Source organism: Pangasianodon hypophthalmus, chromosome 6, assembly GCF_027358585.1.
Source record: "Pangasianodon hypophthalmus isolate fPanHyp1 chromosome 6, fPanHyp1.pri, whole genome shotgun sequence".
Classification (NCBI taxonomy): domain Eukaryota; kingdom Metazoa; phylum Chordata; class Actinopteri; order Siluriformes; family Pangasiidae; genus Pangasianodon; species Pangasianodon hypophthalmus.
The window spans coordinates 5379961-5405761 of NC_069715.1; the positions used below are offsets into that span (position 1 = coordinate 5379961).

The 25801-nt window shown below is 39.1% G+C and overlaps 1 long non-coding RNA gene across 1 annotated transcript; it reads left to right on the forward strand.

The window, feature by feature from the left end:
* Positions 1-16255: 16255 nt before the first annotated feature.
* Positions 16256-20188, forward strand: LOC113534519 (uncharacterized). Its single transcript, XR_008301952.1, has 3 exons — positions 16256-16359; positions 19292-19494; positions 19594-20188. It is a non-coding gene; the product is annotated as an uncharacterized LOC113534519 (long non-coding RNA).
* Positions 20189-25801: the final 5613 nt, after the last annotated feature.

Here is a 25801-nt window from a genome sequence, read left to right on the forward strand (position 1 = left end):
TCCAGAAACCCCTTTATCATCCCAATTTGTGTGGCATTGACCCTACTACTTGGCCCAAAACACTAAAATGAGCAAATGAGTTGTAAAAAATAACCCAGCATTAATATTTATGTCATAGTTTGGGCCAAGCTACAAAGCTACATGTCAAAATCTGCTACACTGTTAAATGAATAGTATTGAATCAACCCCGATCTTATTTAACTCCAGGTGTGCTGTCATTGAATATTATCATTATCGTTATTTATATATATTTAAAAAATCTTGATTAAGGATCAAAAACAACATAATCAATTAGCCTCTGACAAGTTCGTGTGAAAGCATCTCATGTGAAAGCACGCGAGAGCGTGAGCGCCTCAGTGACGGCACAGCTGTGGGTCGTGACCGCGCCGCCGGGCCTGAATGATGAGGACGTTTCATTAGGGCTTATTTAGAGGCTCTGAAATAAAGCGGCGTCCTCACGCAACAGAGGCAACATCACACCTGCAGGCATGACCTTTAACCCTTTAACTCTTTAACCCTTTAACCCCCCACTCCTTTATTAAAAAAAAACAAAAAAAACAAGGACACCAGTGGGGCCTGTCCGGCGCCGTCTTGCCTTGTCAATGGACGCGCGTGAGAAGGGCTTATAAACTTAAAGACAGTGGGAGGAGAGAGAGAGAGAGAGAGAGAGAGAGAGGGGAGGGAGAGAGACATGGGGATCAGCAAGAGACAGAAAGAGAGAGAGGGAGAGAATGTTAGTGAGAGAGAGAGCTACAGATAAACAGTAAGCAAAATATGTAGAGATAAAGATAACATTAATAACATTCATGCCAATAAAGTACTGTTGAAATGAACTGAGAGAGAGAGAGAGAGAGAGAGAGAGAGAGAGAAAGACAGCATGAGTAAGAGAGACACACAGATACATAGAGGGAGACAGACAACCAGTACGATCTGTTAATTTATTTACTTGCTTTGCCAAATGTGACATGTAACATTCATGCCAATAAATCACGGTCGAATTGAAATGACAGAGGCAGTGTGACTTAGAGAGATAGAGAGAAAAAGACAGAGGCAGTGTGAGTGAGACAGAGAGAGATAGAGACATTGTGAGTGAGCGAGAGAGAGAATCAGACACAGACAGAGACACAGTATGAGTAAGTGAGAGACAGAGAGAGAGAGAACTAGTGTGATTGAGAGAGAGGCAGTGTGTATGTGTGTGTGTGTGTGTGAGAGAGAGAGAGAGAGAGAGAGAGGCAGTGTGAATGAGAGAGAGAGAAACAGAGAGAGAGACAGTGTGTTGTGTGTGAATGAGAGAGAGAGAAACAGAGAGAGAGAGACAGAGAAAGAGAACTAGTGTGATTGAGAGAGACAGTGTGTATGTGTGTGTGTGTGTGTGTGAGAGAGAGAGACAGAGAGAGAGAGAGAGACAGTGTGTATGTGTGTGTGTGTGTGAGAGAGAGAGAGAGAGAGAGAGAGAGAGGCAGTGTGAATGAGAGAGAGAGAAACAGAGAGAGAGACAGTGTGTTGTGTGTGAATGAGAGAGAGAGAAACAGAGAGAGACAGTGTGAATGAGAGAGAGGGTATGAGAGAGAGAAAAATAAACAGAGAGAGAGAGAGACAGACAGAGAGAGAGAGAGACAAAGAGAGAGACAGTGTGAATGAGAGACAGGGTATGAGAGATAGACAAATAGACAGAGAGAGAGAGAGATAGAGAGAGAGAGAGAGACAGACAGAGAGACAGACAGAGAGAGACAAAGAGAGAGACAGACAGACAGACAGAGCGAGAGAGAGAGAGAGAGAGAGAGAGGAGGTGCGTACTCGGAGGCGCTCCAGGCTACGTTAGTTTACACAGTGCTCGTCGCTGCTGATCCGCCCCTCAGAGCTCAGTGTCCTCAGAGCTTCATTCTTGGAAAAGACACACAAGAAGAACTCCTGGAACTGTTTGTAGGACACGATGGCTCAGACACAGCAAATTCCCCCACTGTTTGTTTACCTTTTCTTTTTCTTTCTGTCTTTCTTTCTTCTTTCTGTCTTTCTTTCTGTGCTTATGATCACCTTTAGTGTTGAATTAACACTTTAGGGTTAAATTAACACCTTTAGTGTTTACAATTTTTTTAATAACTGCTAACTATTATTTTTCAGTACCATGCTCATTTTTTTAGAACTTTTCACACGCCTCCCTGCAGAAACTTGATTTTATTCCCAAAATGCTCTACAGAGCTCAAAACACATCTCAAACTAAATTCAATCCACCAAAACCTCAACACTAGTGTTCTAGTGTAACAAGAATACGTTATCAAGTCGCCTAAGAAACGTTAACGACGCTTGTCATTAATACAGATCCTAATTTAATTAATTTACATAAATTATTGAAGTAGTAAACAATTATTTGCTCTGTAGTTTGGTTAGTACTGTAGTTAAGGTTATTAGTGTTTGGTTGATCTATACAAATGTTTAAACTTTCAATTTCAAATGCAAACAAAATCTCACAGTAATTTTATAGAGTATACAAAATATAAATAAATGAACAGTGCTAGAAAGAAAAACAAAAACTTTTAGTGTTAAATCCAAAGTCGTAGTGTTCAATCAAAATCTTCAGAGTTGAATTAACACTAAATCAGCTCTCAACTGAAATATCATGTTACTCAATTAGCAACGTTATTGTCGAATTAGTACCTTAAGTGTTGGATTAACTTTAGTGTTAAATCCTTTAATGCTGAATTAACACCGTTGAATTAATATGTTGTCAGTCCTAAATTAGCACCTTTAGTGTTTAATGTTGGTAGTGTTGAATTAATGACTTTGTGTTCAAGTAAATTAACACTTTTAGTGTTGATTCCACAATGATAGAATTTGTGTTCAATAAAAATAGTTGAATTAGTGCCTGCAGCGTTAACAACATTAAAGTGTTGTATTAACACTGTTAATTAGCATTGTTAGTGTTGAGTTAATACCTTTAATATTGACTTAATGCATAGTGTGGTACAGTGAAGTAACACTCTTAATGTTGAATTAGTGCCTTTAGTGTCTTTAGTGATTATTTATTTATTTCATTAAAAATTAATTAGCACTGTTGCTTTTGAAATAATCATAACAATAACAAATTTTCATCCAGCACATCAAAAAATGAATACTTTAGGGGTTAAATTTATTTTTGTTTCATATCTGGATATTGTGTGTTGTCAATTTGTCACTACCTTTTTTATAAAGTGTATCTGAGGTGAATGGTGCTATATAAATAAGGCAATTAACTACTTTATTAGGTTCAGTATATAAAAAGGAAGCAATTATGTCTGACTGTGTGTGTGTATGTGTGTATGTGTGTGTGTGTGAATAAGATGTGTGCTTGTAGAAACACGCAGGTCTATGCTGCATGTCTCACAAGGGACTGCCAGTCTTAAACCAGCAGCTTTTGTGCTTCCTTTGAAATGATAGAGTAATGATGTTTACATTGAAAGGGAAAAGGGAAACATTTTAATGACGTATCTTTACATGCCTTGGACAGAGCACACTGAACACACAAGTGCAGACATGCAGTACGGTTTGCGCTCACATCGGTTTATTTCAGATGGTGCAGCGCTCCAAGAAACTGTCACAAAGTGGCAATGCCTTTGATTAATTTGGGCCCAGCTGCTGTGGGTTGACAGGAATGACATGAGAAATAACACGCAACATGATCAAACTGGTAACTCTTATCACTCCACAATGGGGGCACTTAAGGTTAAATTTACAGAGTGCTAGTTAACTTTTAGCCGAGCTTCATTTTGCTATGGCCTTAAATTTCTAAATGACTTGCTCTTTTCATTCCCCGAGTTCTTGTAAGTGAGTTTTACATGACCAATAAAACCAATCCGATGTCTAAAATTCACAGAAATTCTGTCCTATTCACAGAAAGCATAAGGGCAGCTGTCTTCTAAGGTTCACATTAGTGGACACATTTGTGCCCTTCTTGGTGACGGTACTCCCATAACTCTTCACCAGATGAGAGTCCTGTTAAACCTTGAATAACAGAAAACTGGCACACAAAACCTGAATATGTTTGCAATCTGATATAAACGTAAGAATTTCTTTAATATAATATAGTAATAATACATCATAAATGTGATAAATGTTCATATTGGCATACGAATACTCACAAATAAATAGGTCAATAATAATTGCCTTATACAGAATTCTCCCTAATTTTTTCATCTTGGCCAGTGTACCCCATCGACCAGCTCTCTTCTATCACATAGCTACCAACCAAGGAGGCGGAAGACTAATACATTCTGTAACAATTCATACAATTCATGTAAAGCCAACCCTCCACATCTTTTCGAACTGCTGCATTACAGGGCAGCGAAACACAGTAACTGGACTGAAAGCGATATCGACCCTCTTCCACATACATGAGTACACAGATGCCCATGATTGGCTAGTGTCGTTGTGATTGACAGGACGGAGAGTTTGCCATTCCTCCCACCCAGAGAGCACGGCCTATTTTGCTCTCTTGGACTCCCGGCCATGGATGACTATGGCATCGTGGGGATTTTTCTTTTCTTTTGCACCACCCATAATAATATAATTTCCGTTGTCATAATCATATAAAAAAATTTATATGACAGTTGTTGTTTCATAAAAAATCAGTTGTCATAATCCAAAGGCCAAAAATATATCACGGTCCCAGCACAAAAATCACTCTGGTGTGTGCTCTTAGAGGGAAATGTATGGCAGTGATGGCTGAACAGTTAAGGCTCTGGGTTAATGAGTGGAAGGTTGGGGGTTCAAGGCCAGGCTGCTGCTGCTGCTGCTGCTGCTGGGCATTTGAGCAAGGCCCTTAACCACATCCCCTCCCGTGGTGCTGTATCATGGCTGACCCTGTGCTCTGGCCCCAGCTTCCTAGCAACTTGAATCTTAATCTTAAATAATCAACACGAACTGGAGTTACTGTTACCACCCTGAATTTGATTATTTTCCAATAACAGCACATTCTGAAGTGTTTATTCCTCTTACACCATAGGGATCCCAGAGGAAACCCAGGAGAACATGTGAAACTTCACACACAGTAACCCTAGCTCAGAATTAAGCCCTGGACCCTGGAAATGCCTTCTGAGAAGATAAAGTAAGAGTCCAGTCTGCCATGCGCAAGGTATCACACACTTCTGACATAACCAGATTCAGCAAGCAACATCTTGGCTTCTACTTCTGTTTGCTATTTCAAGTATTCTAAATGTGATGTAAGGCATATTGGTCATTGCAGAAATAGCATAAATGAAACTGATAACCAGTCAGAGGGGAATTTTTGATTCTTAGAAATTCATTATCAGTATGACGTTGTGTTACTGCCAGTAAATTTCCACAGAACTTTATGTAAACAATTTTCCAATTTGCCACGCAAACACTTATTTTCATTTAAAGCTTCCTTCCTTTTAGAGTGCTAGATTTATCTAGAACATTATTTATAAGAAACTACCATGGCCCCATCACAAAAAAACATAATACTCTTACTTTATTATACCGCAACAGGCACTGTTGAATTCTTGATTCTGAAAAACATATCATTGATGATATATTAAGTTTGCTTTTTTTTTGTCTTAACTTAAAAAAAAGAGAGAGCGAGAGAGAGAGAGAGAGAGAGAGAGAGAAAAGAGGGGCTGGTGAGCAAATATTTATAGCAGTTATAACTTAAGTGATAACTGGAAGTAAATTTCTCAGTTAAATGTTCAGTTATTAACCATAAAGCATATTACTCAGTAACTATTATGAATTGTTAAGCATTAACAATTAAACTACTTGAAATGTATGTATTTACAAGAGTGAGGAATAGAAGTGTGGGCCTACCGATGAGTTCTGGGAGTTAAATGAGTTGGACAGGAGGTTTTTCCTTTCAGGAAAGGTTCCAATTGGAAAATACCCTGTAGAAGCCTTTATTTAAATATATGGGTCCCTGGAGGACTAGTGGTTAGGCCACGGCGCTACAACTGCCGCAGCCCGGGTTCGATTTCAGGCCAAGGAACCAACCCCAGCCATTGGGGTTGATCCGCTGTGATGACCCCTAACAGGAGCAGCCAAAAGAAGAAGAAGGTGTGTGTGTGTGTGTGTGTGTATATATATATATATATATATACATAACAGATGGTATGTGCCTCACGTTTGTATGATAGCAGCTGATGGTATTTGATTGGACAGGTGATGAGTAAGCCTTCAAGGCAGAAAACTGAGCCAGAAGTTGGGGTGGAATGGGATATGACAAATCACCAGAATACACAGACATAAATTCCTTGTAATGCCAGGTCATGTACCAGGTAATGTCATGTACCAGGTAATGCAATAATGACGCCTACTTCTCCAGGAAAGCAAATTTCATCATGAATACTGAAGAGTGCATCTGCCTTGATATTCTTGTAACCAAGATGGTAAGAAATGGTAAAAATAGAGTTTCAAGGCAGACTTAATGTGCTCCAAGTTACTGGGCTCCCTTCAGCCACGGTGTCCAGTCCTCTAAGGCCAATATAACCGCCAACAACTTTCCCAATTTCCCACAGTATGGTTCTGCTGGTGACAGTTATGAGGGTTACCTTCATTGTTCTCATTCTTTTCTCAGCAACAAAATCTACAATGAATTTGAATGTGAGATGCTGAAGCAAAGAGTCAGATGTGAAACATTCCTGCAAAGTTTTAAATGTTTGCGCTGCACATGAGTTCAGGCGAGATTGCGAGGCCCATCCTTTGAAGAGAGTAAGAGGAGAGCGAACCTTTGACAACAGTTTTCAAAGACTAATAAAGATAACTCTGTAAACTTTTAGGTTCTGGCCAGTCCATAAATGCTGATAACTTATCTTCCACTTGCTAGCCATCTGAATTTGTGATATAGTCAAGGAACAAAACAAAGGTTTGGGGAAATGTACACTTTTCTTTGAATACAAGGAGGTATTTGAGAACTTGATGAACATGTTGGATGTGTACATCCTGAGTGGCACAACAGATGAGAATACCTACTGAAGAATCGAGACTTTTAAGCATGTCTCACATCACTGGAAGACAGATGAGGCATTTGCAAACCCATATGGCATCACTATGTATTCATTATTTCCCCTAATGGGACTAAATACTTAATTGATATATAACTATTCAGCTCCTCTACGGCTGTAGAAACTAAAGGAAGAGGATAGCAGTAGCAGTAACATTACGCAATGTAAAGGGCAAAGAAACATGCCATTTTGATGGAAGCCCTGCTGAAAGCCTTCTGATTGTCTGTTAGCAGCAGGATGTAGGTATATGTGACTATGTGGAAGGGTGGCACCAGCTAGAAGTTCAATAACACAATCACAAGGTTTAAATAGGTAAGCAATTCTTACTGAGAACCTCCTTGGAGTCATCATAACAGAAATTGGTCACTTCAATCCCGACAATGCCACAGCCATCCATGGTTGAGGGTCAAGGGAACAGAATTGGCTGTGCTCTGTGGGTGGAAGGAATGGTGTGCTATCTCTCCCCTATCAATCACAGCAACACTAGCCAATTGTGAGTGCCTGTGAGCTCATGTATGTGGAAGAGGCCTTTCCTTATAAGTCTGTTACGCCACTGTGACACAGTATGATCAGCAGTCGAAAAGATTCAGTTGGCTGGCTTCACATGTCTCAAAGGAAGCTTTCAGTCTTCCTGGTGGCTGTCATGTGACATGAGAGAGCTGGCTGGTGGGTGGGAATTGGAAATTAATTCAATTGGGGAGAAAAAAATAGGGTGGGAAATCCAAAAAAAAAAAAAAAGCAATTGCTCAGTTTAGGTGCGACATGCCACGTAACAAGGTACTGATTGATTTTCTGTCAGCAGCTCTGACAGTAGTCCTGGCTGCAAGGTTGGAATTGTTGATATAGTGAATTTATCCAGTGTTGGCACTTTGAAACAGCCAGAGTTAAAGCTGTAAATTTAAATCTTCAGGACAGACTTGCCTTGACAGATTTTGCGCTTTGTTGTTTTTTGGTAACATGAAAAGCTGCCTTTTTTTGTCTTATTAACTTCAAAAGAGAATAAGAGAGAGGCTGGTGAGGTAATGTAAGTGATAACAGGAACTAACTTGTTTCATGGATGTTCCACAGCACAACTATAAGTAGATCTTATAAATAAAAAAAACTTGTTGGTAAAAATCTGTATAAGATTATTGTGCTGTAATTGGAAAGTAATCAACTTTCAGGTGATAACAGTAATTCTGCTTCTCGTTGGCCCACACGACAGCACGCAGTCGCTGATTATTTTCCTATAACAGCACGTCCTGTCATGTTTTATTCTTTACATAAACAATACTGTTCTGTTATTGGGAATTGTCTACACTGTTAGTCATGATGCTTCCTGTGACACCCAGTGACGTGGCCTGCCAGGTACCTGTGCGTGTGAGCCGACACGTGTGACTTGAGATTCTCAGGATTTCAGATTAATAAAGCAATTTGAGACACGCAAGTTGACATCATCCATCAAAACACCTTCTCCAGCCAAGTGCAGTCCTCTTTATAAATATTAATTGTAATGCATGAAAGTGGAATGGCTTTTGGATATGCAAATGATTTAAATCCAAAAAAGCTGAAAATAAAACAGATTGAAGAGAATAGTTTTACCTACTTTATCCTGCTTTAACTGCTTTGCTGAGTGTTAAGCCTTCATGTAGGCTGTGTGGTCATTATGTTGTTGATTGAATAGGCGAGTTCTCTCAAGTTCAGCACGCACAGGGTGGTGGCGCCTATTACTCACAGCATATCATAAAACTTCTGTTTGAAATCATGTAATTTGTGACGTACGATTGTGTACATACACACGCTTGTCTGTAGTCTGTACTCAGGGTCAGGGCAGTGCAAATACAACGGGAGCACTGATTTGCCTAATCTGAACGGGCGTGGAGGATGAATGCAAGTCAAACAACTGTGAAGGTACATGAGCCCTCAGCACGCTACATTATAACACCAGTTACAATAAACTTTAACCTCCAGATGTGTGTGTGTGTGTGTGTGTGTGTATGTGTATGTGTATGAGAGAGAGAGTGAGAGAGAAAGATAGAGAGACTGCATGACAGTATGCAAGTGCATGTGTGTCCTCATGCAGGACAAAGTTGTGATGAAGTGTTGAAATTGCACGACTGCTACTGCGTATGGGAATGAACTGTGTAATGGTGGATCCTTTGTACGTAGGACGCTTCATCGGTTTCTCAGTGTATAGAGGTTCCGTCAGTCTGTTTGTGTGTTTGTGGCGTGACACCGCCCTGAACACAGAGCGAGAAAGAGGGATTGAAGGTTGGTGTTTGAAGTGCGGCATGAGAAAACGAGCTACCTGCACGCCATCTGCAGCAGGAAGTCCCTGATGTGGGCAGCAGCTGTGAAGCGTACTAGGCCACAGACTCCTGTTGCTCACCTGTAATTACTCAGATGTGTGCAGATGTGGGATTTTTTTTTTTTATTAAACTGCCTTGCAAATTGGCTGAGATTTCTATGGACTGTAGACAATGTCATTAAAGTAATCACATTTAATTCTTTCTATAATCATTTGTTTTACTGTAATTACTGGGTTTTGCAACATTAATAGGCACACATACACATATACACTTACTGTCCTCTTTATTAGGAACACATACACACCTGGTGATTCATGCAATTATCCAATCAGCCAATTGTGTAGCAGTGGCGTAATGCATAAAATCATGCAGATCCAGGTCATGGGCTTTAGTTAATTTTCATATCACACAGGATAATGGCGGATAATGTGATCTTAGTGACTTTGGAATGGTTTGTTGGTGCCAGATGGGCTGGTTGGAGTATTTCAGAAACTCTGAAATCTGATATCCTGGGATTTTCAAATACAGCATTTTCTAAAGAGAGACTTTACACAGAATGGTGCGAAAACCAGACAAAAAAAGGTGGTTTGAGCTGATAAGAAAGCTACAGTAACTTAGATAACCACTCTTTGCAACCGTGTTGAGCGGAAAAGCATCTAATTATGCACAGCATGTCAAACCTTGAGGCGGGTGGACCACAACAGAGCAAGACCACATCGGGTTCCACACCTGTCAGGCAATAACAATAATCTACAGCTACAATGGACACAGGATCACTGAAACTGAAAATGTATAGATTGTATGATAAAGCACATTACTCAGGACCAGAAATTACATTTTCACTTTCACACTGACTCAGTTACATACAGTCATGGTAAAAAAAAGAAAGTGCGCCCTCCTTCAAGTCTATGTTTTTATTTTTCAGGGCCTAAACAACACTTATGTGGTCCTCACCAACTTCTATAAATAAACAAATAACCTCAGATTTCAATTTGTAGTCATTTTGTCCAACCAACATTCAGAAACCAGGTGGGAAAAAATAAGTACACCTTTCCAACTTCCACAATCATTAAGAGAATAATTAGCTGCTATAATTATAGTTATATCTGCAATCTGCAATTTTACTCTCCTCTAATTCAAGCTGATTCACTTTAACAGCTAATGTGTTTGTTTTTTTATTTTATAGTCAGGTTTGATATAGATATCGCATTTGCTTCTGATCCATAACTGTTAGTTCACCTGAGCTTCAATAATACCTTACACTTACGCTGTATTTCCTGCTAAATATATTCTCAAGGACCTCCTCTGGCCTTTGGGGTTTTAATTCAGAGGCAAAACACACTGATTAATCACCTGTTATGAAAGAATCATGTCAAGTATGAGCAAGGAAATGACAAGAGAGTGAGAGTGAGTGAGAGAGAGAGGTGGAGAGAGACTGAACACTTTGAAATATGGCACGACACTCGTGATAAGAGATGACAGGTTTAATGGAGACAGAGTGCGTGTGAGCTCATCTGACAGCACGTGCGACTGCTAAGCACGCAAACATTCACGCAAGAGAGACAATAACCAGGCTGGGTGGCAGTAGCTCTCATGCCATTCACAAATAATTCATGGATTACAATATCTGGAGAATTTATATGCTACTGAACTTGTTAAACATTTAAGGCTTTGAACTTTGACTTCACTTCACAGAGTAAAAATAAAATAAGTAGGACTACTTTGGACTTCATGACATACAGGGTGTATGACACCTCATTTATTAAAGTCTTAACGCCACTCATTGACATCATTTTGATACATAAATATGCATAACTGTGTGTTTTTAATCTGTATGTGTAATGCATGAGCTCACATTACACATGCACTGTAGATTAGTCAGTACTTTTCAATACTTTTTACTTTTGATACTAAATTTGTATTTAAACAAGTCATTTAATAGTTTAAATCAAGTGAAGCATTTAATTTCTATTTCTGTTTTATTTTTCATTAAAATGTTAAATGGAACTGAAAAATTAAATGAAAAAAAAACATACAATATGCAAAATGTATTTTTATTTTAAAAAATTTAGATTCAAAATATTTGCATAAAAATGCTGGGAATTTCAAACTAGGTGGCATATTTTGGTGTGTACCTCCTCACAGCTCCAGGATCCTCGGTTCGATCCAGGTTCAAGGTTTTCTCCCACCTCCCAAAAACATGCCAGTAGGTGCACTGGCTAGGGTAAAAGTGTGGATGAGTGTGTGAGTGGTGTCCTGTGATGGCCTGGTGTCATGTCCAGGGTGAAATCTCACCTAGCACCCTGTGTTCCTGGGACAGACTCCAGATCCACCACGACTCTGACCAGGATAAAGTGGTTCCTGAAGATCAAGGAATGAATTTCACACACATAATTCAGTAGCAAAATCATATTAAGCGTTTACTTCTTTGGGGCTAAGTTTGTGATCTGAGACACACAATGTCTTTTATGTGTTCTTTATATGCTATAAAACAGCTCTTAGTTTTTTGTAAATCTCTGAGTCAGTACTCAAGGGTCACCAAAACATTCTGATTCAAAGAGTCGACACTTGTGAACGATTCATAAGAATTCAAAAGAGCCAATTACATAATAATATTGTTATAATAACAATATAAACAATATTGCTGGAAAGTGATTTTTGCATGTCATGTTCTGGCACATGCTTAAAATATTTACGCATGGGTATTTTTGTGTTTTCTTATTCTTAAAGTTGTCATATTTCTCACCTTGACAACAGTTCATATTTCTCAGTGTGAACAGACAGACCAAAACACACACACACACACACACACACCCTTTTGTATGTATCTTTTACCTGGAAATGCACATCCCATGCACCTTTATTTTGCAGATCTGATTTTCACACATGAATAATTCTCTTTCACATGTGATCAGATATTGTTATCTGGTAATGTTTACAAGGGCACTATGTGTGAAATGTGTGTGTTTTTATTTCTAAAGGGTTCATTCGCCAGAAAAGAAACACCTCTTTGCGTGTTTTGAGGGGTCAATCTTTGAGTCGGCTCCCACTGGTCACTAAAAAAAAGAAAGAAAGAAAGAAAGAAAGAAAGCAAGAGTCGACTCTTGAGAACGAGTCATCACTGTGCTCATGAGAATTGCGGATTTTGCGTGAGAGCGGCTCGCTCGCGCGCTGCGTAACAATGGTTGCGTGCGGAAGCGTCTATCTGTGCCATCCATCTCCCTGTCAGACACGGAGGTGTTGTGAGCGCTGCTTTTCGCTGACTTGTGCACTGAGAGAGAGAGAGAGAGAGAGAGAGAGAGAAAGGCACGGAAGGGGGCCGCGCAAAAAAAAAAAAAAAAAAAAGACAAAAGGAAAAAAAAAAGCCCAGAGGAGGTGTTTTAGAAAGAGGATACGTGTGTTTGACATGGGAGCAAGGCATGCGTTGAACACAATACCCTCGTGGTTCTGCGTGTGTGCACCCTCTCCACCTTTCCCCCAGTGCCCGAGTCGCACCCCGCCTCGCTTAGCGGACTTCCAGCCGCTCTGCTGCCCGGAATGAGCGCGCATTCACCGCGTTAATCATTCATTGGTGGCCCGGCGTTGCGTGCAGACTGTGTTTGCTCGGCCAGTGCCAAAGGGTCAGAGGGGCTGTGGAGGGGGAAGAGGAGGACACACACTCACTAACGGACTGCTCTTTTTATCAAAACAATCTCTGGCGCCTTCTCTTTGTGTGTGTGTGTGTGTGTGTGTGTGTGTTTGTATGCACGCTACTGGTGTGTAAATCACAGGCTGAGCAGTGATGAAGCATTTTTTTATTTGAGAAACACTCAGGATGAGTTAGAGGAACTGTACACAAGAGTAGTTGTTCTCAAACTTTCTGTATTTAACCAAAGTCAGAGCTCTTGAGTACAAACTGATTTTACCATCATGACCTAATCCATCTATTCAGCTATTAAGCTCATTATTTAAATATGCACATGCTATTTCTCATGTAAATAGTTATAAACTACTTCAGTGTAAATATGACCAAGGGCCAAGAGCACCCTTAGTGTAGATCATTTTCGCCAAATAGATCTGCACTACATCCAGCACAATGTTTTTTGTTTTTTTTTAACATTATTATCTTTATTATGTTGTATAGTATTCTCTAATGCAGCACTCATGAGGGCATGCAACCTAAGAATCTCATTGTGCATGGAAGCTTGTGCATATAACAATGAAGCTGTTGAATCTTGAACAATATTTTGGCTATTTATTAGAACTATAGGGCTTTTTATTCCTGAACTTTCCACCAACAGGTCCAGTTTGAAATAGACTTGTTTTTGAGGTTATAGACTTGTTACTGAGGTTTGGATTGAACTTTCAAGTGACCAGTCAAATCAGCTAATAACTGTAAAAATTAACTTAATTAATTAATTAATAATAGACCCCTGTCTATGCTTCGTGGACCCCATTTTGAGAATCACTGCATTAGAGTATACAAGGAATTTGACTTGTTTTTTGAGCTTTGATTGTGCTTATAGATATCGCACATTGTAATAACATAGCAAAGACAAGGACATAGACAAAGCTGGTGATGTAACACATCTTTGCTATGCACAGAAGTGATATTATCAGCAGTAGCTTGTGATCATAGACTCTGGTAGGACAACATTAATAAGGATGCTATCACATTTGATTTATGGGCTACTGTCTAGTGAATTTCCAGACCAATGACAGCTCAAAAACCAACAAACGACCTGAAACTAGCCCAAAAAATTCAGGCACTGCAACAGGGAGACACAGTTTTTGCAAGAGAAGCTCGCTGTAGTGTGCACACATTTCTGATGTACAGACATTAGCTACTCCATAATCCCCCTTTCCTTCTCCAAGTGTTTGTAATATTTCTTAAAACAGAAATGGTTCTATACATCATAAACATGCTGGCTGCACTTATACTATGCTTTTGTTTGCAGAAATGTATTGGATTTGCTATAAAAGTTGATCTTGGCAGCTGTGGAGTATTTCTAAATTAGCCCAGGTTGATGTAAAAATTGTGACCCTGGTAACCCTGTCATTAACTGTCCTGTCTGCTGCTCCTCCAGCCGACATGGGACGGCATGATTCCCGTCCCAGTGGTGCTTGTTGCAGTTCCCATTTTGGACCTCTAGGTGCAGTAATAACTTTATGGAGATAAATAGAGCTGAACACCTGCACAATGTTTAGAAAGGTGAGCAAATAAATGGAGCATTGGCTTATATCTGTCAAATAGCAACATTTTTTTTAATCATTGGTCACTCAAAAGATTTCACAAATGGTGAAGCTTTAAAAGGTAACTGTTGCAGCCATTCAGTCATGTTAGTCGCTTATGTGGGCCACTGTAAGCAAAGAATTTTATTACAAACTTTAGTTAACTAGTCCCGTTTTAGACAACCGTGTGCACTGTCACTGCCACTCTTGCCAATACTGTTCACAGTGAGATGCTTAAAATGCCCAATACTCTCTCAGTCACTTTATCCTGGTCAGGGTTGTGGTGCATCCGGAGCCTATCCCAGGAACACTGGGCGCAAAGCCAGTACAAGGGAATACACCCTGGATGGGATGCCAGTCCATTGCAGGACACCATGCACACACACATTCACACACTCATTCACACCTAAGGGCAATTTAGCATAGCCAGTCCACCAAGTGGCATGTTTTCTGGGAGTTCGGAAGAAAACCTGAGAACCTGGAGGAAACTCCAGGTTGCAAAGATTCCTAGACAGTAACCCGAGTTCAGGAATGAACTGGGAACCCTGGAGCTGTGAAGCGGCAATGCTACATGTACATTTACTTTTACGGCATTTGGCAGACGCCCTTATCCAGAGCAACTTACATTAATCTCATTTACACAACTGAGCAGCTGAGAGTTAAGGGCCTTGCTCAAGGGCCCAGCAATGGCCCTTAAGTAACAGCTTTGGCTTTTAACATAGAGTTAGCAAATACACAAAATATAGCTAACTCCAGCTAGCACACATGCTAAAGACATGGGGAAATTAAGGCTATTCTAATCATTTACTTAAATTTTTATATTAATAATTTACTTGCAATCTATAGTTTGGGTAACAGTGTTGTACATTCAGTGACTTTCTTAGTCATTATTGTAATACCTCTGAAAATGAATTTTTTAAAAATGAGAGAACTTATTTTTCTTCCTTTTATGATCTTCAGGAAATTCAGAAGATGCAAATTATGGAATATTCCAAATGTTTCCTAGGGGTGAATGTGTTCAGGTAACAGGATTGAGTGAATGTTGTACATTTTTCATAAGCGATAATGAATGACTCTTGGAAAAGGATGAGCGCATGAGATGTTAAATTCACACATTAAATGCAAAAATAATAATTTTTTAAGTATTTTAATGATGATCACCATGACCTTGATCAGTATAAAGCAGTTTCTGAAAGTGAGTGAGTAAGCTTAATGATTATACTGTATTTCTGATTATACGTGAGCTGTAAGTGTAGCAGATAAGTACTTGGTCAGCTTATTCTTTAAACCATGGCCCAAACTTTTTTTAATATGTTATTTATTAGACAACTCAAAATAGTGAATTAAAAGGGTGATAAAATAGCGTACATCTCTCACACACTTTATGATTTCATGACCTTGTTTAAGTGTCTAATGGCTTCATTAAGTTGTGCACACAAGAACCTGTCAGAGCATGACATAAAAAAAAAGTTAAATGCAAAGTAATAGGCTGTGCTGGATCAAGTGCTATTTTAAATAATCCCAAATAATGAGGCTGAAAGCCATCTTAATGATTAATGTTATAATTATAATTAGGACTACTCATGCAGCCAAGATAAAAGACTCCTATTAGATTTATTTCAATGCTTGACATCTTCTCATTCATATATCACTGTGTTAGTCTTTTTTACTTTCATAATGTTTCTTGTTACATCCTATTACATTTGACAGCAAAGGGGGAAAACCACTATTTATGCTTCAATCCATGTCTTCTATCCCTGTTTTTATTTCAGGCTTAAAAGCAAATGCTTGTGTTTAAAGGCGTTGGTCTAGACGCTATTGGAAAACCCCGTCTCAGATGAAAATCTGGCGACCTTGGAAATGTGTAGCAGGTAATTTGAACAGCACACCCAGAAAATGGACTTAATCAGGTGCTTAGCTCATCTCTGAATACAAGTATCTTTGCCTGTGTAACTATTAGCATAACTTTTGATCTTAATTCAGTCCATAGGTTGTTGTGAAGGACACTTTACACGCTTTACATGCATATTTGTAAATGTAATATCAGTGGGACACAAACGGCACTCCAGTCACTGAAACATCCTTGTTACAAGGGGTGGTATATGTTTTGTACTTTTAGTTAGATGGACATAATTGGACCTAAAGGACCACTGCTGTAACTTTGTGAGTGCGTTTACTTTTAGTAGTACTAAAGTACTACATGTACTTTTGTGGAACAGTATCTTTTCTCACAGTACACTTGCCAGTCTTTTGTGTTGACTAGCAGGTATAATAGAAATGTGTAAATTGGAACAGCTTTTTCTCCAGGGGAAAAAGAGTTCTAGCTGTGTGTTTTTCTAATTGTGGGATTATTTTTCAGCTTTTGGCCAAGAAGACGAGGAGGAGGAGATGTAGTACGAGGGTGTGTTTTGTTGGACAGCGTGGAGGCTTGTTAAACTGGGGGGTTTTTGAGTAACCTGCTAACCCTGATTCAAACATAACAAGACCCCTCATCCGCTCCAGGATGTCCAGAACAGCTATTCAGTGGGTGGGTGTGTGAGTGTAGGTACATCATCCAGCTATTTTAAAACAATTTAGGGGAAAACCGTTGAAGCACTAAGTATGGATCGAAATGCTGTTATGTGCAAGAGGTTCACAGAAAGGAATGCATAGGTGTCACAGGAAAAGGTGAAGTGCTGCAGTGTGTTTCCTCTCTGCGCTCCAGTGTGTGCTTTATAGCTCCCCTGTCTGCGTTGCTTTGGAAATTTTCTTTCCGTTTAGGTGAGAGTCTGGGCAACGAACGGCTCCAGTCAGGAAACGTCCGGGATACATTTTCATTTACAGAAATGTTACAGCTTATTGTGAATGTGTTAACTGTCTCACCTTACAAAAACGATTTGTGTGATTGCGTTTTATAGCTTTCCCATCTAGTTTGTAATTGTCTGCAGAAGACAATTTGAAACATTAAGGCAGAGTTTTCCCAGGCCTGGGGCAACTGATGACTCACAACCAGCGTACAACAAACTACATTCACATATACTTAAAAAAGGTGGGGTGGTGGGGCTTTTGGGGGGGGGGGGGGGGGGGTGTTTTCAGACCCCCTGATAGTCCTGAATGCTTATTCATGGATGGTCTTTAGAAAGGAATAACATATGACAGGCTATACTGTTATGGATAAATAATTGATTGTTTTCCTATAAAAGTATGGCCCGAAGTGTGTTATTCCTCTTACACTGCTGTGATTTGACACAATTACAATTTTTAACTTACTACTGAACATCACATTATATTGCTTTTTTTTAAATCTCTCGCCAGCCCCTCTTTTTTTTCTCTCTCTCGAAGTTAATAACAAAAAAAAAAAACCTGCAGCTGGACATTACTGAGAAACTGGATCAGGGACAGGGTCGTGCACTATTCATTTGTTTCTATTTTGGGAAATGCAACGAATTCAATTTGTTAGAAAATATTGCATAGATATTATAAACAAAAAGAATAACTGCGTGAGTGGGATTAAAACACAGTCCCGCACACATCTGTAGTTGAAACCAATTATGAACTGGAGTGATGTAGCTGAGGTTGAGGAACTGTCAGAGACAGAATTCGTACACCATGCTGAAACTGCTGACGTTTCTACCATTTCTTTCTTTTCTTATTGTTCTTAGTGTTGTTTTCAGTGTTTTCAAGCATTTCCGGGTTACAGTGGTTTGGTTCAAATTTAATCAAATTAAAAGAAAAGTCTTTCTATTTAGGCTACAGTCATTTTGGGTTTAAAGCAAGACACAGATACAGATCATGGAATTTCATTACACCTCTGGAATGCATAATTCCCTAAGTGATCTAAACGTAAGGATTTGCTAAAACGACAAGGGAATCCAGTGCAATCCTGTAATAAGCTCTTCTCCCATTGAGAGGTGTGTGTATGTAGCTTGAAGCAGACTTTCTCATGCTGTATAGAGCGTGTCGTGGCAGTAGACGTTTACAGCTTCATCTGTGATAACAAGAGGCGATAATCCCCTGGTCTGCCAACTACTTATCACGTACTGTTCTGCTTCATCGGGTTTTATACACACACACACACACACACACACACACACACGCACACACACACACGTTTGTCTTGATGTTCTTACTGGAGACTCCTTCCAAAAATGCTAAACACTTCCTCAGAGAAACCTATAGAGATAGATAGATAGATAGATAGATAGAAAGAAAGATGAGGAGGAGGGAGGGAGAGAGGGAGGGTGGGAATTGAAAAGAGAGTAGAACAAAAGTCACTTTGTTTAGAAGAGTGCACATCCTAAATAAACTGCTGTCACTGCAAGGCTAGGATGTACGTTTTCCTCTCTCTCTCTCTCTCTCTCTCTCTCTCTCTCTCTCTCTATCTCACATACTTGCTCTCTGTCTTGCTGGTGGCATGAAGCCACGAGAAACAGCAGAGTTGGATTCTCACACTGCCTGCTTCTCCTCCTACTTTGGCATTCCTCTCAATCCCCTCTCTCTCTCTCTCTCTCTCTCTCTCTCTCTCTCTCTCTCTCTCTCTGTGCCTGCACTGAATCACTATGAGCCCAAACCTGTCATTTAAAACAACACCTAATGTATCCACCTGAGGAAACGTGCAGACAAAAAGCTTCCTAAACTGCTGTGTTAAGCAGACTGCGGCGTCACACGGAGCCGGCTGTTCTGCAGCAGCTCTATCGCAGGGTCTTACAGAAGCATGCAAGCGTTCAGTGGAGACATTTTACGTTTTCTGTGTATTTTAGGTCATGTCTCTCAGCGTCGTGTGTGCAATAAATCTGCCACCAACTCCATTATCTTGTCTTTCAGGTGTTAACTGCCAATTCCGATTTGACTCCGATCCAGTGAGAGACAGAACAACCGGCAGCTGCTAATAAAGAGCCACAGTAATTATGACGCACATGAAAGTCCTGAGCTCGTGCGCCTCGGGCTGTTGTGCTCCATCTTTAGAGGCCTGGATCTTGGGAAAAGTGGCTTCAGTGGCTTTAAAACATTCGGTTCAGGCATGGAAGGTAGTAAAACTGTGCAAAAAGTCAACAGGCAATAACTCAACTGCAATTTGCTTGGTTGTTTATTCTAGTTTTGTGACTTTTTTTTTTTATTTCTTTCAGAAATCACTCCAGGAAAAAAAAAATCTTTGGAGAAGCTGCATAATATCCATTTGGAGCGTCAAATTAAAATATTGTTATCTAATGTTCACGAAATAAGTATTCAAGTACATACAGTATATCAGACACGATATATTTGTTATTCTTACACCTCAATAATCTGCCAATGTGAACAAGTTATTTCTTAAAGAATGACATCTGCTTATTCATTTATAGTTATGTGTAGTGATGTGGAATGACCATGAAACAAAATAGTTCCTGTTATTATTCATGTTACAGCAGCTATAAACAGTCGTTTCCTCACCTCACAAAAAAATGCAGCTTATGTTACTGATACACAGTCCTCCATCTCGAAGACACTCGTGTGTCGGAAAATGTGAGGCGCTTTCACAAATATTAGTCTGAATCAGAGCAAAATTGATACTTTTGGTTTGTTTGCTATTCGGTTTTTTTAGTTTCACACTGCACATCATTAAATGAATCAAAACACAAATACTTTGGCTGGCGGTTGTGTAGGGCTTTAAACATTCTTGTAAAAATCTTTTATTCATTGGAAAGGTGATGCAAAATTGTACAAAGTTTTCCCATGTGTGTAGAAATCACAAAAAATCACTCAAGCTCGGAGAACATAGAGCCAGCGCTCAATAAATGACCAGATAATTAATAACATAAATAACTAGTTTTAAATATTTTGTGTGTTATATCCAGCGTTTACGGTCTCTTTTTGTTTGTTGGTCCAAGCCTCCAGAACACATTGCATTTCTGCATTGCTACAGCTGCAACTCAGAAGACACGGCGTATTTAGTTCACTTCCTGCAGTGAGTCGATTCCGAGTCGAATCATTTTCCCAAGCAGATGGAGACCTCTTCACTCAGACGCTCTCGGATTGGTTGTTTTGGTCCTGAGTGTGATTTCTGTGCTCTAACCTGCTTAAAGAACTGCACAGAGGTGGACACACTCCACGGCTTGAGTCAAACAGACTGAACAGTCTATATGCAAAAACATCCTTAAAGTTACAGCTTTTCCTCTCTGATACTGGAGACTCCTTCCAGAAGCGTTAAGTGAATATCTCCTTCACCATATCAACAATATTCTCATCACTGTTTTTTAAAACACCATAATGCATTCACCATACTGTATAAGCTGTTACTATAGAAAGTGTACAGACGTGCATTAACATAAGTGTGTGATTAAGTTTTTACCCACCCCGCTGTCCAAGCCGTGCTGACCAATCAGAATCGATTCTTCACCAGCACTGTGGTACTCGGGACTCGGGACACATGCCAAGTGCTTTAGTGACTCGAACAGTAGGTTTAAAGAGAACCAGCCTCGAACGAGAGAATGGGAGATTGTTCATGAGTGTGGTATTTGCAGTAAAACAATTAGTGGAACCTGCTGAATGCTGCAGGAATTCAGCACACACACACATACACACACACACACACACACACTATGCAGGCTCACGCGAAGAGTTCGCAGTCCACACACACGCAATTATATTCGATAATAATGATTCGTGTTCTAATGCCAATTGTTTTTTAAAGACTAAAATTAGTGCATAATGCAATTCACATCACACCCACCCACCCACCCACACACACACACACACACACACACACACACACACACACACACACACACACGCACTCACATCTTAATTGGTGCATAATACATCCCAGACAATAAAATCTCCTTTCTGAACTGCAACACTTTTGCTGATTTGTCCGTATCAGTGAAGGCACTGAAGGTTCGAGAGACTGGAACAGGTCTTTATTTTCTAATTTGAGGATTATGACTGAGTCACAGGTAAACTATTAGCTTAAAGCACTGGGTGAAAAGTACTGAAGCAGTTCTTTGAGAACACGCCAGAGCTAACTTCGCTCATTAACTTTAGATAATTACAGTGTATCTTTATAATTATTGAAGCAGTGATGGACAGCGGGGTGTAAACAGTGTTTGTGTAAAGCACGGCCCTCTGGATGAGCATGCACAATTCACTGGCTCATGATTAACCTTCAAGAGCTTTAAGATGGCTCAGTTCACATTAGCTTTATTATTTAGCAGAATAAAGTTAAAAAAAAAATAATAATAAAACAATGCTGAGAATTCAGTTTGCACACTCTTCTGTTTACTCAAAGTGTATATGATCAGCCAAGAGATTTGGTGTGCCAAATTAGCATTGAAGCACTGAAGCTACAAAGATCATGTTCCTCTTAAAAAAAATATATTTTAAGTATACTGGAAGTTTATTTAAGTTTACTGCAATTATCCTGTAATCTATACCTGGAGAAAAGTACAGTAAGGCCCTGATTTAATGACTTTCCACTAAAGAGTGCTAACTTAATGTTGCATAAGTGCAACATGATAAATTGCACGAACATTTAGTGGGAGTGTTATGAGTCATTTACGAATAATAATTACGTTAATGACCACACATGCAAAGTAAATAAAAGAGTGTAGACATGAGTGTGTGTTGATAATTGACAGGTAGAGATAACCTGTGAAGCGAATCTCAAATATAAAACCAACGTTACTGCTGTAAAATTAAGTCATTATCTGAGAAGATTTCTGATCATTTTGAGAAAGACATCTTTTTTTTTTTTTTTTTTTTTTGTAAATTAATAATAGTTATTGTTTTGCAATTTTGCTTTCTGCTGGTGGAAAAGCTCTTGTGCAAATTTGGTACCAGTAAGTGTATATGGCTAGTGTGTCATCTGAATAAACTCAAAACTGCAATAAGTTTACTAAGTAGTGTACTTTTTTCCTAATTTTTTTTTTTTTAAATGTCTTTTGAGGTGTGTGTGATTATTTAGATTTAGATTAAGTAGCAGTTTGCATTAAGGTAAACTGGAAGCAATACACATCCCTTACTTGTTAGCTACATTAGCATTGTAAATCCAGTACAAAACAATGCACAATTGTGTTCATTATGTTTTACTCCATAGCTTGTGGTTACACTTTCCACCAAACAGGCAGTGTTCATTTTTCAGGATTTTTTATTTGTTTTGCAGTTCTGAATTTCCCTGCAGAGCTTTGCAGTGTATCAGTAGCCTGATTGTCAGTTATTGACCTGGATCAGGTGTGCTGGAGCAAAGAAAACAACACTGAAGCTGTCAGTCATGGCAATATTGAGGAGTGAGGAAAGGTATGATGAAGACATGAAGACAGGCTGTTCTGATTGGCCGGTCTCGGCGTGGTGTGTACTTTGCTCCGCCGTATCAGGTGTGTAAGAAATGAGAGTGGTGACATTTATAAGCACTTCAAAGGTAGCAGTGAGTGAACAACACAACACTCCTACAGCAACAACCGGGAGATGATGGTCCTTAACTATGAATGAGAAAAGTAGTGATAGTCATCTCCCTCTCTTTCTCACACACACACACACACACACCCACACACACCCACACACGCACGCTTGCTTGCTCTCATTCAGCCTCTCCCACATTCCTGTACATTCTCTGTGTGACTCTCTGTTATTATACAGAAGACTTGGACCATGACGAAGCTCATGTAACAATATATGCAGCAACATGGTTGGCATTTAAAAAATTAATGCAGCTCTATTTTCCTTTTTCATGCATTGTAACGCATTATAATGCACGTTCTTTGAATGCTCATTCCCACATGAACAACTGGCATGTTTGATGCTCCAGCTAAAACCTCCTTCAGGTTGTGATATGATCTATAACATGAAAAAGTTGCTTAATCACAAATCCCACATCAGCATTGGACATGATAGAATATTACCAGATAACCAAACAAATCTATATTAGAGTATGCGGAGTAATAAATACCAAATAGATGCTGTGCGTCACCTTGGAAACTCTGACTTCTATGTCAGGATCTAAATTTTTGTTAGTTTTTGGACACATACGCCATCACACTCCACGTTCGGAAAACTACGGCCTTTCCTGAATCCTGAATGGAAAAAAGGAAAAGTCACATTTAAAGTGTTCATTCCAATTCCACTGAAACATGCTGCCATTACCTCTACATTTAAGACTTAATCTATTTATAGATAAACAATATTACTGCCACATTTTAAAGAATTATACATTTAACATGTGAAAAGAGTTTCTTATGTTGATCCGCATTAGTCTCTGTCTCATCACCTGAAGCAAAAGCTTTATTCAGATACAGCTTTACTAAGAATGAATTAGGAATACACCCTAGAAGTTAAAATGTACAATCTTATATTAATTACTTGAGAATCAAGACAAGCTCTTTACAGCCATCCCTGGTTGCCGTGTTGGTTCTGTCTGTTATCTGGTACAAGTTCTTCTGAACAGAAGTACCAAAAGTGTTTATCGCTCCATATTTCCTCAGTCCATCATCCGGCTCTTTTTCTGTGAAGGCGTTAGCCATTTATTAGACAGAATAGTATGATTTGAGTAATAGCTTGAGAAGATCTGCAGTGTTCGTCCACATGTCTCGTGATGCAGATACCCATCTATAGAATGTACGCAAAGATTCAGATTTTAAAAGTAAGACTAAACGTTTACAATTATCATTAGTAATAAATTATTAAAGAAAATAGATAGTCAGGTAGAAATTTGCATTTACATTTACAGTATTTAACAGACACTCTTATCCAGATCCACTTACAGAAGTGCTTTAAATTTCATCTTAGTCAGCGTTGCATGATGCTTTATCTTCCATAACGATAGCTCCATCAATTGAATTATTATCAGATTTTTGTCTAATAAAGATAAGGACCACTATTCAGCCATCCTCTTTGGTTTATACAGGTTGCACACAGGACACATCACAATCTCCATGCTGCTTCTCACGCCAGTGAAAGCCCATAAACCAGTGTGAAAAAAGGACAAGGCAGGGTGTGTGTGTGTATGTGTGTATATGTGTGTATATGTATGTGTGTGTGTGTTCCAAAGATAAAGCTCAGATTGAACTGATACGTGATGCCTCGTTGCCTCTCCATTCTCAGGTGAATGCTTTTAGAGACGTGAGACAATAAATTTAGAAAAGCTGCAGATATGGAGCGTGTCTGAACTGGTGAACGCTGCTGTTTGCTGGCCTGGGAGAAGCCTGAATGCACGTAGCACATACTTCTAGGGATGTTATATGCAAATAAGATGGTTAGAAGGACCAGGACATTCCAATCCAATTAATTCCAATCGAGCACACACAATTCAGCTCATGAAGGATGTGATATGGCCTTTTTACTGCTGATGTACACAATTAAACAATAAAAATGATTCACTCATTCACTGATTGATTCATTGATTCATTGAAGCACATAAAATTTACTTGATTCAAATTTTTATATAATATATTTGAGTGCAATAAATTGCATACCCCTAGGACAAAATAAAGACAACGATATTTCATTTTTATCATCAAGACATGTAGTTTAGTAGGTTTCCTTAATGTTTTTGTTCCTTCAGCTGCTCCCGTTAGGGGTCTCCACAGTGGATCACCTTCCGTTGTCCGCATATTGATTTGGCACAGGTTTTACACCGGATGCCCTTCATGATGTAACCGTCTCCATTTATCCGGGCTTGGGACCGGCACTGAGAGCGCACTAGCCTGTGCACCTCCTGTGGCTGGGGTTGGCGTCCAGCAAGGGGCTTAAACCCCTGATCCTGAGATATGCATTCTATCAACTGAGCTAGCCAGGCGCCTATTAGTGTTCCTTAATAATCACATTATTAACAGAAATGGTCAAATAGTTACGTTAGGATATTTTTAACGAAATAAAAAAATGAAAATAATATCACGTCAAAAGTTTCTTTTGCATGACATACAGTGCCCTATGTAATTATTTGTAAAATATATTAAAAAAATAATGCATATAATAAGTATTTTACAATATTTTGACCTGAAAAATACAAAATCACATATTTATTTTATTTTATCTTTTAAACCCTTTTTTTTAATTAGTGTAGGGTTTTTATTTCTACAAAACAATGGGTTCAAAATGATCAGCACCATTACTTACATTTAATATTCTGTTCCTTAGGACTGATAAGAACAAAAAAATTTCAAGTTTTTCAAGAATGACAGTTTGTTTGCAAATGTTCCATAGAGGTGTCAATACTTTTGACACATATATACTGTATTTGAGGGAAAACTACTGTAATTTTTTAAAAAGTAGCTCTAATGGGAATTACTTTTAGTTGGAACAAAGATAAATACTTTCTCTGATTGTTTGGGTGCAAAATTTATGTCAGTCAATACTTTTTCTCATTTT